Genomic DNA, 14,559 nt, shown 5'->3' with positions numbered 1-14,559 from the left:
ATAGTTGCCCCCAGTATAGGTAGCCAGCTATAGGTGCCCCAGTATAGGTAGCCAGGAATAAGTGCCCCCAGTATAGTTAGCCAACTATAGGTGCCCCCAGTATAGGTCGCCAGGAATAGGTACCCCCAGTATAGGTAACCAGGAATAGGTGCCACCAGTTTAATTTGCCAGGAATAGGTGCCCCAATTATAGGTAGCCAGGCATAGGTGCCCCAGTATAGTTAGCCAACTGTAGGTGCCCCCAGTATAGGAACAGGTGCACCAGTAAAGGTAGCCATTCATAGGTGCCCCCAGTAAAGGTAACTATGTATAGTTGCCCCCAATATAGGTAGCCAGCTATAGGTGCCCCCAGTATAGATAGCCAGGAATAGGTGTCTCCTGTATAGATAGCCAGGAATAGGTTCCCCCAGCATAGATAGCCAGGAATAGGTTCCCCCAGCATAGATAGCCAGGAATAGGTGTCTCCAGTATAGGTAGCCTGAATAGGTGCTTCCAGTATAGGTAGCCAGTAATAGGTGACAACAGTATAGGTAGCCAGATGGATGGGGGAATGCAGTGGTGGGTGCACGAACAGCCATTAATGGGGTAATCAGATACTCACATTGCCGGGATCCATCATCGCATGCACTACTTACTTCTTCCTGTCCTGCGTTCCATCTCACAATAACAGCGATGGTCGTAATCGTTGCGTGATCCAAAATGTCGTTCTTTGAATTGTGCACAAGTACCCATGTTGCAAAATTGCTGAAACTATTGCTTGTCAAGCCGAAGGAGGAAGTGCACGGTAGTGAGTCGTGGAGCGCGTCCCATTGGACGTGTGCGAGTCTGTGAAACGCATAGAAGAGGCGAGCAGCTGGGTAATTAACCCCCTCACTCCCAGCCGCACACCTGAGGCAATTAAGCCTCATCAGAATCACGGATTCAGCTACTTTTCTATCCGTGCGCCTATCACCACTGATTTATGGCATACAGTCTTGGTTGTACGGATTTGCCAAATCTATGTAGTATAGGGGCCAACAGATTGAAAATACCTTGAATGATTGATTGGTTAAGCTCTTATACTACATGAAAGTGGTAAGATTGAACAGCCTGGATTGTATGGTGTGTGTTGAGCCTTAGTGTTTCCAGCTTGATTATGCAATCTTACTGTCAATCACCCCTCTTGTGGACTACAGTCTCTATTTTGACCTATGACACTGTACTGTTATCAAATCATTTGCATGATCTTGTTTTGTTGTGAGTTTCCTGTATGTCCTGCCTTGTATGTTAACCCTTTTGTCTATTGTGCAGCGCTGCGTAATATGTTGGCGCTATATAAATACAATAAATAATAATAATAATGGTATCCCTCATGTCAGAATTGCTGTCAAACGATAATGTTCAAATATGTAATGTTCAAAATTGATCCCTTTCTAGACCGATCTGAGTGTAAAGGTGATCATACTTCTAGCAATGATGGGCAGATTTGACCAAGAGATAAATCTCGCTCTAATAGAATCTGATTAGAGAGAGATCTGTTGGCTGCCCATACACAGCAGGCCAATTCCCGATCAATATCAGCATGAAATCTACCCGGGATTGGCCTTGTGACACTGCATCTGCCGGCCTGATGCTGTTGCCCAAAATTGCAATGTGCCCCCCAGTGCAGGATACATTACCTGTCCGTGTCAACCGCTAGCTCCTTCCTTTGTCCATACATGTGCCCCACGTGGCTGTCGGCGTACACGTGAGTGTGTGTGATGTCACACACCCACGTTACTATGGCAACTACGTGGGGTGCTTGTATGGACGAATGAAGGAGCTAGTGGTGGACATGGACGGGTAATGTATCTTGCACTGGGGGGCACATTGCACATTATGGGGGGGACAGCGCCGTCAGGGGTTTCATTGCTGGCCATTACCACTGCACACCCGATTGAGCAAGTCGGCCCTACATCTTGCAGCACGACCTACCGATCCATGCGACCAATGTCGGCCCGCAATTGGTCATATAGTCAATTGGGCATGCACTTGGCGTCACCGATTTAAATCGGATTCGATTGTAATAATCGAAATTGGATGGTCGATTGTCTGCCAATTCGCTTGACGTATGGCCACCCCATTGCATGTTGTCTATACTGCAAAACTGTGTAATTTGTACTTGTGGAGGGCAGGGCTTCCTTTGATCCACAACAGGAATTCTCAACAACTCCCCCCCACTTCCTTTTTATCTGCCCCGACACACAGAAACCTGCTGTATACACACCATGCAATTTCCACAGAAGATCGATAGACTGACTTATAGTATCTCTCATGGCTGATCTGCGTCCGGGAAAGATATAATCATTAATTAATGCACAAAACTGTTTACTTGATGGGACTTCTCAGAAATGAATTATAGACCGTCGATTTGATTGGAAAATTACACGGTGTTCGTAAAGCGTAACTGTGTCCATATTTTAAATGATCTGTTGAATTGATATGTAGTAGATTTGATCATAATAATCAAATTTGTGAAACATGTATGTTGCTATATAGCTGCATGTTCAATTGTGTTGAATGATTTTTTTGGAGAGGGTTCAAAATGAACAATCTGCCATGCTAGAAAGATCTTGCTTGAAAGTGCTCCATCAACTCTATGGCGTTAACCATATTTGATTTCTCTACAAAATGGATATAGTACTGTTGCTTTTGTCCACCACTCCCAAAGTTCAAAGTGTACCCCACTGATCTACTTGGAGTGTTGCACACTTAATTCCCATGCCGGTGCAATCCTATACTGTCCTGTGTCTTATTCTATTGCCGTCGCCAGTGCCTCAATAATGCCCATGACATGTTTGACCTATTGCATTTAAAATAAAGGATTTTTTTTTTGTAGATTATATCATTGACCCCGACCAAAGAAGAGCTTGATAACTCATCAATGTTATCTGTAAGTATAGACTTCTAACAATAATTAATGTAAAAAAAACCTTTAACCTGTCAACAGCCCTACACGCATTATCTTGAGTTAGATAATGCGTGCCAGGGCATTTTCCAACAGCATAAGCCGCTTTGCTGCCTAAAGCAGTTATGCAGAACGACACAGTGCGCTTTTTTTATATTTACCAGTTCCGGACAGCTGGATCGGCTTCTCCTCCTCATCCACCAGCGGCGCTGCACTCCTGGCATCCTCTTCGGAGTTCTGATCACATGAAATGACATGTAATTGTAACCCAGGGGATGGTGTCAGTGCCGCCCAGTGGTGAAAGAAGGCTGATGGAGAGACTCTTCCACCACAGGGTGGTGCTGCACCACTGACACTATCCCCTGGGTCATGATCACATGTCATATCATGTGATCGGAACTCCAAAGAGGATGACAGGAGTGCAGCGCCGCTGGTGGATGAAGAGGAGAAGTCGATCCAGCTGTCCGGGATATAAAAAAAGCTCACTGGTAGGCTCAATTCACAGGTGGTAGGAAAAAAGAATCGGCCTTGCAGCGCACATATGGCTGTCAAAAGAGAAATGGCCAAGACGGTTCTGAAAAGATTGCAATTAGTGATGGGCTCATGAGTAGTAACGAGTAGTTACCTACTCAAATTCATGATTCAAATGAGGCTTAATTGCCTCAGCTGTGTGCATGGGAGACAGGGGGTTCATTACCCAGAATTCCGTCAGCTTCTATGCGTCCCAAACATCTTGCACGCGGCCTATGGGACGCGTTGCAAGACTCAATACCACTTACTTCCTCATTTGAGTCGGAAGGAGGAAGTGCGTGGTATTGAGTCTTGCAGTGCGTCCCATAAGCCGCGTGCAAAACGTTTGGGACACATAGAAGTTGGCACATAGAAGTTGTCTCCCATTCACACAGCTGAGGCAATTAAGCCTCATTTGAATCACTAATTCGAGTAGATAACTACTCGTTACTACTCCTGAGCCCATCACTAATTGCAATATTTAGTCCAAATGTTAACATTTCTTTGCTAGTCATACAACAGTTGTGTTGTAGTATCAAATCGTTTTTCTTGTGTTGTATTATCAGTACATTTAAAATTATTTGTATGTGACATTGCATTTTTAAGGTTTGTGACAGCACCGTAGCCACACCTTCAGAGGGTACGGGAACAGTTGAGGACCAAGAGGAGGAGGAGGATATCACTGATGTAGATATTGTTTTCCAAATCAGTTATGAATTTGCAGTGGATTTGTCAAGGTTTTAATTACCATGCCTTTTATCCTACTATACTGCCCTACTATGAACAGATTGCATAGGTTAGGTTTCATACTACAAGACAGGGGCGTAGCAAATGCAATAGGGGTTGCAGAGGTTGCGACCGTATCGGGGCCCTTGGGCCAGAGGGGCCCCGAAGGGCCCTCCCTCAACTATAGTATTAGCTCTCTATTGGTCCTGTGCTCATAATAATCACTTCTATACATACTTTGAATAGTAGTAATCATTAACAAACTGTTCCCCATCCCCTTCTTGCACCTCTGACACTGTAGTTGCCATTGGCAGGTTTTGCTGCACCGTATTAATTGTTAGGTATAGAGTGCTTGGGAGCCCCATTGTAAAACTTGCATCGGGGCCCACAGCTCCTTAGCTACGGAACTGGTAGAAGAAAGTGGTAAAAGTGACAAATAAATGAAGGTTTATGGACCAAAAAGACAAATACACAATTACTATACTGATTGGACAATCAATGACCAAGATTATTACCTCCGTGTAGTATAGGGGTTTATCTACACCAGGGGTCTCAAACTCAATTTACCTGGGGGGCCGCAGGAGGCAAAGTCAGGATGAGGCTGGGCCGCATAAGGAATTTCACAATCGCGGCGCATCGCCGCCTCTGCCCGCCCCTCTCACTCTTCCTTCACAGAGAGGGGCGGGGAGAGGCGGCGATCCGTGCGGTGATTGACGTCAGGAGGGGCAGAGCTGAAGCTGAAAACTCTGCCCCTTCCAGGAAATGCCGGCGGATTGCCCCCTGGGCGATTTGGGGGCTCTGCAGCCCTCGTTTAGCGGCGGGGATGCAGCGGATTACTTGGGAGCACTGAAGCGAACTATAAGGAAGCTTTTGCCGGTGAGGGCCACAAAATATTGTGTCGAGGACCGCAAATGGCCCGCGGGCCGCGAGTTTGAGACCCCTGATCTACACAATCAACTCATATTATTCAATATCGTACAACCATCAATCTAATGTCCAACTTTTCTACACACACATCAAGTTCCCTCATTTGTTTTCCACCCTCATACCTCCCATTTTTTTGAGATAAGAAAGAAGGACACTTAAGCCACACCTCTAATTACACCCTGACACACCTCTAGTCATGCATACCATAAAGATTTCATAAGAAGAATATGTTGTTTATTATTCAAACCACACTGGTCTTTTCTATCCTAGTTCATTGTTCTTCATTTAAAAAAAAATAAAAGAGGGACAGTTGTAAGCTATCCACCCGTTCCTTCATCACACTGCCCCATCTCATGAAACAACAATTTGATATTGTACCCCCTCATCAGATAACTGAAGCTGAATATTTCTCATCTCAACTGCTAACTGGATATTTGGATGATGTTGCTGAATGTAGTGTGACAGGGTGTCACAATGTTTGGCAGAGAATGTGCTGGATGGTGTATACATTGCACCATCATTACGACACTTCATTTGTTAAAAGGCTCCAGGAAGGTTTTGGTTTCTTTCTTTCCTGAAGGTTTCTGGGAACAAGAAAGCCAGTTTAGGGTCCTGGAGTAGAGATGGGAAGTTCGGATCTTTTCAATGATCCGGATGATTCGAATCGGATCATTGAAGAGATCCGGACCTTTGATCCGAATCTCGGATCATTTTACTACCGGAAGCATTCCGGGGTGAAATGAACAGCAGGACAGGTCTGTGGACAGGAGAAGGGGAGGGAGTGGACACACAGAGAAGGGGAGAAGATGGACAGAGGGCAGGGAGTGGTCAGAGAAGGGAGGAGGGACGAGCAGAGAGCAGAAATGTTTGCACGTAATACCCACATGCTGAAGTCATATGCTTTACATATATTTCACATATATGTTCATCTGTACACTTTGAAAGAAAAGGTCGCACAGTGAAAGAAAGCATTCCCAGAAGATAAGTGCAGCTGTTTAGTGCTGAGTGCAGGAGGATTATATTGCCTTTCAATCACACTGTCTGCAAAGTTACTGAGCTGTGCTGAGCCAAAAGCTTCCAATGTGATCACTGTGCAGCACTACGGAACAGCCAGCCTATAATGGGCAGCACGTTACAACCAGTATGTGTGCTCTACACATATCTGGCAGTGGCACCCATGTCCCCTCTCTCTCATCTACCTGTCTCCCTGCAAGGCTGCCTCCCTTCCAACAGAGCGATCCATCTCTGCTCTGCTTCCAAGACCCCGGTGCCCGCTGAGAGGGGGCGTGTCGCTCCTGGCCCCTCCCCTTTTGCGATCCGAATCACTCATTTTGATGATTCGGATGATCGACTCATAAAATAGATTCGGATCAAAGATCCGAATCGTTCATGATCCGGACAACACTATCCTGGAGTTGGTCAGGGAAGAGCTGAGTGGGTTCCCTGACCACTTGGAGCCAGTCTGGGTTTTACCTGTCTGTGTGCTGCTCACACAGGTGTAATATTTAGGCAGGGCCATCCCACCTATGATGCCGAGTGAGTAGTCTTCCTCAGGCGGCGGAAGTCTGGGGGTGGCGTCAGGCAGAACCAGGAAGTGTGCCTCCCCAGCTTGCAGCTGCCCGCCTGGCCATGGGATGGTGGGGGACGGGAGCCATGAGAGCTGAGATGGAGGGGGTAGCAGCCAGGAAGGGGGGGGGGTGCAGCGGGCACAGCAGTTGGGAGGGGGTCGGACCCCCCTCCCTCAACTGGGTCCCCCCGGCCCGCGCTCCCCCCTCCAGCTATTAGTGCTGTGTATGTGTCAGGTAGCGGGCAGGAAAGCAATGACTCGCCTGCTCCTATACAGGGAGTACCTATACCTGGGTGCTGTGCGATCGTTCCAAATTGGGGGGGGGGGGGTGGAATCCTCAAAAGTTTTCCTCAGGCAGCAAAAAGGCCAGAAGGCCTAACACGGAGAGCTCTGTATGCAGTCTGGCTGAAAGCTGCAAAGAAAGGAGCTCTGACAGTGATTGCAAATTCCCTGCCAAACCGCTGAACTGTAAGTTGCTCTATTTTTTTTCCACTTACTGTGATTATTGTGTTTGTGTTACTAGTGTAGCTAGTGCCACCGCGTGAGATAGGCAGGAGCCAGATGGCTTTTGTTTGTTCTGGTTCTGTTTGTTATTTTGAGCTACTTACAAATAAAGCCCTGGCAACAGACTGGTTTTCACACTACAAATGTGTCAGCCCTCCTTTTTCTGCACAACTAACCCTTGCAAGAGTGTTAAGGTAGCCTACATCTACCAATGTATGGGCAGATTCGAACAAGAGACAAATCCCTCTCTAATCGAATCTGATAAGAGAGAGAGATCTGTCAGTTGCCCATAAACCACAGGCCGATTCCTGACCAATTTCACGGTGAAATCGATCCAGAATCTGCCTTGTGCGCTGCATCTGCTGCCTTGCCACCCGCCTCCCTGACGCTGTGCCCCGCTAATGTAAATGCCCCTCCGGTGCCAGTTCTGGGATTCCTCCTCTGCATACACGCCTGTCCCACGTGGTTTCCTAGTAGGGGCGCGTGTGTGTGACGGAGCAGCGGAGGGACAAGCGCAGGCCACGGACAGGTAATGTATACTTTACACGGGGCACAGTTGGGACATTTGCATTAGGGGGGCACAGCATCTAGAGTTTTGTTGCGTTCGTCGGGAAATTGCACGTTGTTCCTGCCACGCACGCAATAAGCAAGTTGGCCCAACATCTTGCAGCATGCGCGATCGAGAATGAGACCAATTTCGAGCATGCACTTGGCAGCACTGATTTTCATCCAATTCGTTTATAATAATCGAATTGGATGGTTGATCAGCCGCCAAGTCGCCTGGTATGACCACCGTTACAGTTCACAGTAGTTAGAAAAGCTCAATATTGGCTACATATGGATTAATCTACTGTAAATGAAAATAAACCACTATATATAGTAAACATTTTTAACATTTATTTAAAATGTAATCTTTTACAAATATGTTTTCCATATCTAAAGGTTATGCATGGAACAATATAGGTGTAGTTTATAGTTTCAGAAATGTTTGTTTTACACATAAACATTGTATAATAGACTAGACTTTTCTCAATTCTAAGAAAAAAGTAAATTTTAGGCCATCGCTTTAGTGGAACGTGTGCAAATCTTCATTTTCAAACATAAATCTGTAGAATGATAAAAAAAATATAACATCAATGGTTCAGTAGTACACTGTCAGTACCTGATGTTCAGATTTATTTATAATACCAGTTGACCTAAGCCCGTTTAAAAATGGGCTCTAGGTCTTTTCACGCCGCCACAGCCACCAGTCAGTGCGCATGCGGGCACACCAGTCCGCCGCGCACACGCACCCCTCCGCGGCACACACACGGGCCCGCACCCATCTGCCCGGCTCATTGGCCCGTCCTCCTGTCCCAACGGCTGTCTGTCCTGCATATGCGCAATAGCGCAACACACGAACACAGGGACAGGATGAGCAGGGGCACAGGGATATTATTAGATAGGATTCATAATTAGCAACATAAATTTACATTACTAAATGAAGACACAAAATGTCACTAACTATTGGTAATAGCCTTTTAATTATCATTTTATTTCAACAATTAACAAATCTATATATAAAAATATGTAATTTCAGGAGGAGGCAAAGCCCAGCACTCAGAACAGATGGCCAACAGTGACACAAGTCTCACTGATTTCCAGAATGAGAAGGTAGGTAACTAACAATGAGCGTACAAAAAAAAAAAAAAAAAAAAAAAAAAAAAAGCTTTGAAAAATGCTTGACAAAAAAAAAAAAAAAGGTTCGTGAATAACATGTAGCCATACATCTAGCGCTGATGGGAAGAATCAACCAAGAGAACGATATGTCTAGCTGACCGAAGCTGATTAGAGAGAGATCTGTCGGCTGCTCATACACCGCAGGCCGATTCCCAATCAATTTCACTATGTAATCTCTAGGGAATCGGCCGGAAACGCTGCCTTCCTAGTGTATAAAAATGTGCCTCCTGTATGTGCATTTATACACGTCACGTGTCATGTGCTGTACGCCGTCGGCATTAAATGAGCAAATACTGTAGAAGAGGAGCAAGCAGATGGATGGACATTGGGCGGTGGGAGACATATTACACATTGGGTACACATTTATGTACTAAGGGGGACTACACTGGGGGTTTCGTTTCATTCATCTCTTGTTCGTTCAATACATGTGACCATGCTATACACATGTTTTTTCCATTTGTGAGTATTGGAACTCCAAAAATGGGCTGGACAAAATTATTGGCATCCTTAATTTAATATTTGGTTGCACACCCTTTGCAAAAATTAACTGAAATCAGTCGCTTCCTATAACCCAGTTATGGTGAACCTTTCAGAGGCCGAGTGCCCAAACTGCGACCCAACATTGACTTATTTATCACTGAGTGCCAATGGGAAGGGGGGGTTTGCGGCATGGCCATGACATTGTATGGGCGGAGCTAACGTAATGATGTAACAGCGAGGCATAAGAAAGCAGTGTTTCCGCCATGATGTGGTGAAACGAGGATTTGCATCATGAGTGTGCAGAAACTGTGTGATGCTATTTATTAGTATACCCGCCGTAACCCCAAAGCAGCAAATATAGCCAACTATGACCATTAAATAATAAATGCAGCAACAGTTACCCCAGACACCAGAAAATAAACGCAATGTGGGCAACATTTCAGCAGAAAATAATGCAGTGGGCAACATTTCAGCACAAAATAATGCAGTGGGCAACATTTCAGCAGAAAATAAGGCAATGTGGGCCGCATTTCACCAGAAAATAAACGCAGTGGGCAACATTTCACCAGAAAATAAACGCAGTGGGCAACATTGCAGCAGAAAATAAATGCAGTGGGCCACATTTAAGCAGAAAATAATGCAGTGGGCAACATTTCACCAGAAAATAAACGCAGTGGGCAACATTTCACCAGAAAATAATGCAGTGGGCAACATTTCACCAGAAAATAATGCAGTAGGCAACATTTCACCAGAAAATAATGCAGTGGGCAACATTTCACCAGAAAATAAACGCAGTGGGACACATTTCACCAGAAAATAACGCAATGTGGGCCACATATCACCAGAAAATAATGCAATGTGGGACACATTTCACCAGAAAATAAACGCAGTCAACCACATTTCACCAGAAAATAACGCAATGTGGGCCACATTTCACTTGCAAGAAAAGGAATTTACTCACCTGACAGAAGTCTCCTCTCCCGGTCGGCCTCTGGCGTGCAGCTCCCCGGACGATCCTCCTGCAGTCTCCCGCGCTGACAGGCAGATGACGCCTGAAGCCCTGTACTGGAGACACAAATAGTCTCCAGTACAGGGCTTCGGACGCCATCTTCCCATAGCCCTGCTCTGCCTGTCGGAAGACTATGGAGGCTGGAGCGGGGCTGCGGGCTATGAACTGGCTCCGCGGCCCATTCATGCAGGACATAGAGCAGAAGCGATGGCGTGCCAGCAGATTCGGCTACGCGTGCCGGGTCTGGCACGCGTGCCATAGATTCGCCATTGCTGCTATAACCATTAATGAGCTTCTTACACCTTTCACCCAGAATTTTGGACCACTCTTCCGTTGCAAACTGATCCAAGTCTCTCTTATTGGAAGGGCGCCTTTTCCCTACAGCAATTTTAAGATCTTTCCACAGGTATTTAATGGAATTTAGATTTGGACTCATTCCTGGCCACTTCAGAACTCTCCAGCACTTTGTTGCCATCCATTTCTGGGTGCTTTTGGACATATGTTTGGGGTAATGTCCTGCTGGAAGACTCAAAATCTCAGACACTAGCCCAGCTTTCTGGCACTGGGCTTTACAGTGCGACCCACAATCCTTTGGTAATCTTCAGCTTTCCTGATACCTTGCACACATTCAAGGCACCTAGTGCTAGAGGCAACAAAACAACCCCAAAACATCATTTAACCTCTACCATATTTCACTGTAGGTACTGTAGGTAAGTTTATTGGATTTACAGAAAGTGTGCAATAATTGTTTAAAAAAAATTAGGCAGGTGCATAAATTTGGTCACCACAAAAAAGAAATGAAATCAATATTTAGTAGATCTTCTTTTTGCAGAAATTACAGCCTCAAAGAACTTCCTGTAGCTTCCAATAAGAGTCATGATTCTGGTTGAAGGCATTTTGGACCATTCCTCGTCACAAAACATCTCTAGTTCATTCAGGTTTGATGGCTTCCGAGCATGGACCACTCTATTTAACTCACACTACAAATCTTCAATTATATTCAGGTCTGGGGACTGAGATGGCCATTCCAGAATATTGTACTTGTTTCTCTGCCTTTGTTGATTTTGAACAGTGTTTAGGGTCGTTGTCTTGTTGAAATATCCAGCCCTGGCGTAGCTTCAGCTTTGTCACTGATTCCTGGACATTGGTCTCCAGAATCTGCTGATAATGAGTGGAATCCATGTGTCCCTCAACTTTTAGAAGATTCCCAGTCCCTACACTGGCCACACAGCCCTGCAGCATAATGGAACCACCACATTTTACTGTAGGTAGCAGGTATTTTTCTTGAAATGCTTTGATGTTTTTCCTCCATGCATAACGGCCCCTTGTTATGCCCAAATAACTTTTAAATTTTAGTTTCATCAGTCCACAGCACCTTATTCCAAAATGAAGCTAGCTTGTCCAAATATGCTTTAGCATACCTTAAAGTGAAGCAGAGATGAAGCACCCTCATGTATTTTACCATATATATATCAGTGGGAACATTAGAGAAAACACCTACCCTGCTCTCTGTTTCATTCTTCACTGTTCAACTTGCTTCTTATCAGCCCTGATAAAATCCCCGACTGGGCATTCAGTCTGGCTTTTCTATAATGACTCAGCTATAATGATTCCTGAGCAGAGCCACAAGGGGGCAGGCTTGGGCTTGAAAAGACATCGGAGAACACAGACTCAGCTATAATTATTCCTGAGCAAAGTCAGACTGAATGCTCAGTTGGGGATTTTATCAGGGCTGATAAGAAGCAAGCTGAGCAGTGAAGAATGAAACAGAGAGCAAGGTATGTGTTTTCTCTAATGTTCCCACTGATATATATGGTAAAATACATGAGGGTGCTTCGTCTCTTGTTCACTTTAAGGGGCTCTGTGCTGTGGGTGGAGAAAAGGCTTCCTCTGCATCACTCTCGCATACAGCTTCTCCTTGTGTAAAATGGGCCGAATGGTTGAACAATGCGCAGTGACTCCATCTGCAGCAAGATGATATTGTAGGTCTTTGGTGCTGGTTGACTCTGACTGTTCTCACTATTGGTCGCTTCTGTCTATCCGAGATTGTTCTTGGTTAGCCAATTTGAGCCTTAAAGAGAAACTCCGACCAAGAATTGAACTTTATCCCAATCAGTAGCTGAAACCCCCTTTTACATGAGAAATCTATTCATTTTTACAAACAGACCATCAGGGGGTGCTGTGTGTCTGATATTGTGGTGTAACCCCTCCCACAAGAAACAAGAAAAGTACGTACTCTTGGCATTTTCCTGTCTGTGAACCTTGCTGCATTGTGGGAAATAGCTGTTTACAGCTGTTTCCAACTGCCAAAAAAACATGCAGCAGCTACATCACCTACCAACAGTAGAAATGTTCACTGGAGTCCCTCTTTAACTTGAACTGAGCCTGTGGTCTTCCATTTCCTCAATATGTTCCTAACTGTAGAAACAGACAGCTGAAATCTCTGAGACAGCTTTCTGAATTCTTCCTAAACCATAATGTAGCTGATGGAATGGTGTACCTTGAAGGCTGTAGGTCAGCTGATTGGTTGGTCAAGGTGAGACTGCAGCACACTTTCTCAAGTAGTTTGTATTTGTAGTTGGACAAGGCAGTATCCAGCAACAGGACAGGTTCTTCCTGACTTTTAGTGTGTAATCGTGTATGTGCCCTCATGCCAGCCACACACTTGTGCAACGAAGGCAAGCGTTTCCACACAGAGGCTTGGAACGACAGCACGGTGGAGTCGTGTATAGCACTCTGGCCTGGTTTTGAATCCCATCCAGGGCACTATCTGCAAATAGTTTGTATGTTCTCTCCATCTTACATTGCATCCCACCACTATTGGAAATGGGCCCTTACCTAGCACAAATCTTTAGATTGTTGCATACAAATATTCTCTAGATACTCTATACTATGAAATGTGTCATACAAGGAGTGATCATAAAACAAAACCGTATAAAACAAAAAAAGAGACAGAACTAGTTACCGTAATAACTTATTTAATCAGTTGCAAAGATTAGAGGATAAACATAACATTGAACCATCTGCCTGTACTGAACAAATTAAGAAAAGCATTTACGGTATACAGTATAACGTATTGAACTTAAAATGTCAGAAAATGTATGAAAAATTCATAGGAAATCTTTGTACTTAAACAAATCAGTGAAGGTAATGACAGAAAGAGTGAAGAAAGAAAAACAACAACAAAAAATATTGAAAAGATCAAAAATAAAGAAGGTAATCTGGTTTATGATACACAGGAGATAGGAGAAGCTTATGCAACATATTTTAAGAAACTACAACTTGAAAGAGAATGAAGACGAGAAAATAGATTCCGAAATATTTTTAGATAAAGTCCCAGCTGCTTACCTGTAGCCGTGTTTCGGCGAGTCCTCCAGGACGGCTGCTGCTGCTGAGATTATGTTTGGTCCCTCCCCTTGCTGGAAACACCTGAAAAGTAATTAATCCATTAAGGCAAGTATATAATCAACCACTCCCACCTTCTCCTTAGTTTAAATAGCGAGTATAATTCCCATTCACCCCATATCAAATTAATTTAATACAGGGTTGGGAACTAAGGCAGCCGTCCTGGAGGACTCGCCGAAACACGGCTACAGGTAAGCAGCTGGGACTTTCTCCCATCGTCCTCCAGGACGGCTGCTGCTGAGACCAGCGAGAAAAATTACCTTAGGGCGGGATGACTGCCTGAAGAACTTTCCTTCCGAAAGTCTGATCCTGGCTTGACAGCAGTTCAACTCTGTAGTGCTTCACAAAAGTCTTGTGTGAGGACCATGTTGCTGCTTTGCATATCTGTTCTAATGTTGCCCCTGACCTTTCTGCCCATGATGTTGCCATAGATCTAGTAGAGTGAGCTGTAATTCTATCCGGAACTGAAGTGTGAGAGTGTTTATAGGCATTCACTATAACCTCCCTAACCCATCTAGCAATAGTACTTTTAGAGGCCTGAAGTCCTTTAGAACAGGGGTCCCCAACCTTTTCCGGCTCGGGGACCACTTTCTGACCAAATTTTTCTCTGGGGACCGGGGGGGAAGGGGTCGTCAGCGATGCGCGACCTAGTGGACAGTGTCATATGCAGTGGGTTGGGGTGGGGGGGAGTTGTTGCCCCAGTATAGGGAGATAGGGAGTTTAGTTGCCCCAGTATGGCTAGTATAGTTGCCCCAGTATAGCCAGTATAGTGCCCCAGTATAGCCAG

At 45.0% G+C, this 14,559-nt stretch overlaps 1 protein-coding gene and 1 long non-coding RNA gene across 2 annotated transcripts in view; one reads left to right on the top strand and one right to left on the bottom strand.

The window, feature by feature from the left end:
• The window catches only part of COPS7B (COP9 signalosome subunit 7B), a 95,825-nt gene that overhangs the window by 3,288 nt on the left and 77,978 nt on the right, over window positions 1–14,559 (top strand). The window contains exons 2-3 of the mRNA XM_068281276.1: window positions 2,857–2,910; window positions 8,739–8,812. The gene's annotated coding sequence lies outside the window, so the exon portion shown is untranslated. The remainder of the gene's footprint in view (window positions 1–2,856; window positions 2,911–8,738; window positions 8,813–14,559) is intronic.
• On the bottom strand, window positions 8,215–14,317 carry LOC137571721 (uncharacterized). The gene is made up of 3 exons (XR_011031415.1): window positions 14,033–14,317; window positions 13,716–13,796; window positions 8,215–8,265 (listed from the first exon to the last, which is right to left on the bottom strand). It is a non-coding gene; the product is annotated as an uncharacterized lncRNA (long non-coding RNA).

This window comes from Hyperolius riggenbachi, chromosome 4, assembly GCF_040937935.1.
Source record: "Hyperolius riggenbachi isolate aHypRig1 chromosome 4, aHypRig1.pri, whole genome shotgun sequence".
Taxonomy (NCBI): Eukaryota; Metazoa; Chordata; class Amphibia; order Anura; family Hyperoliidae; genus Hyperolius; species Hyperolius riggenbachi.
Note: the sequence above shows the minus strand (reverse complement) of the source record. Positions and strands in the feature narration are given on the sequence as shown.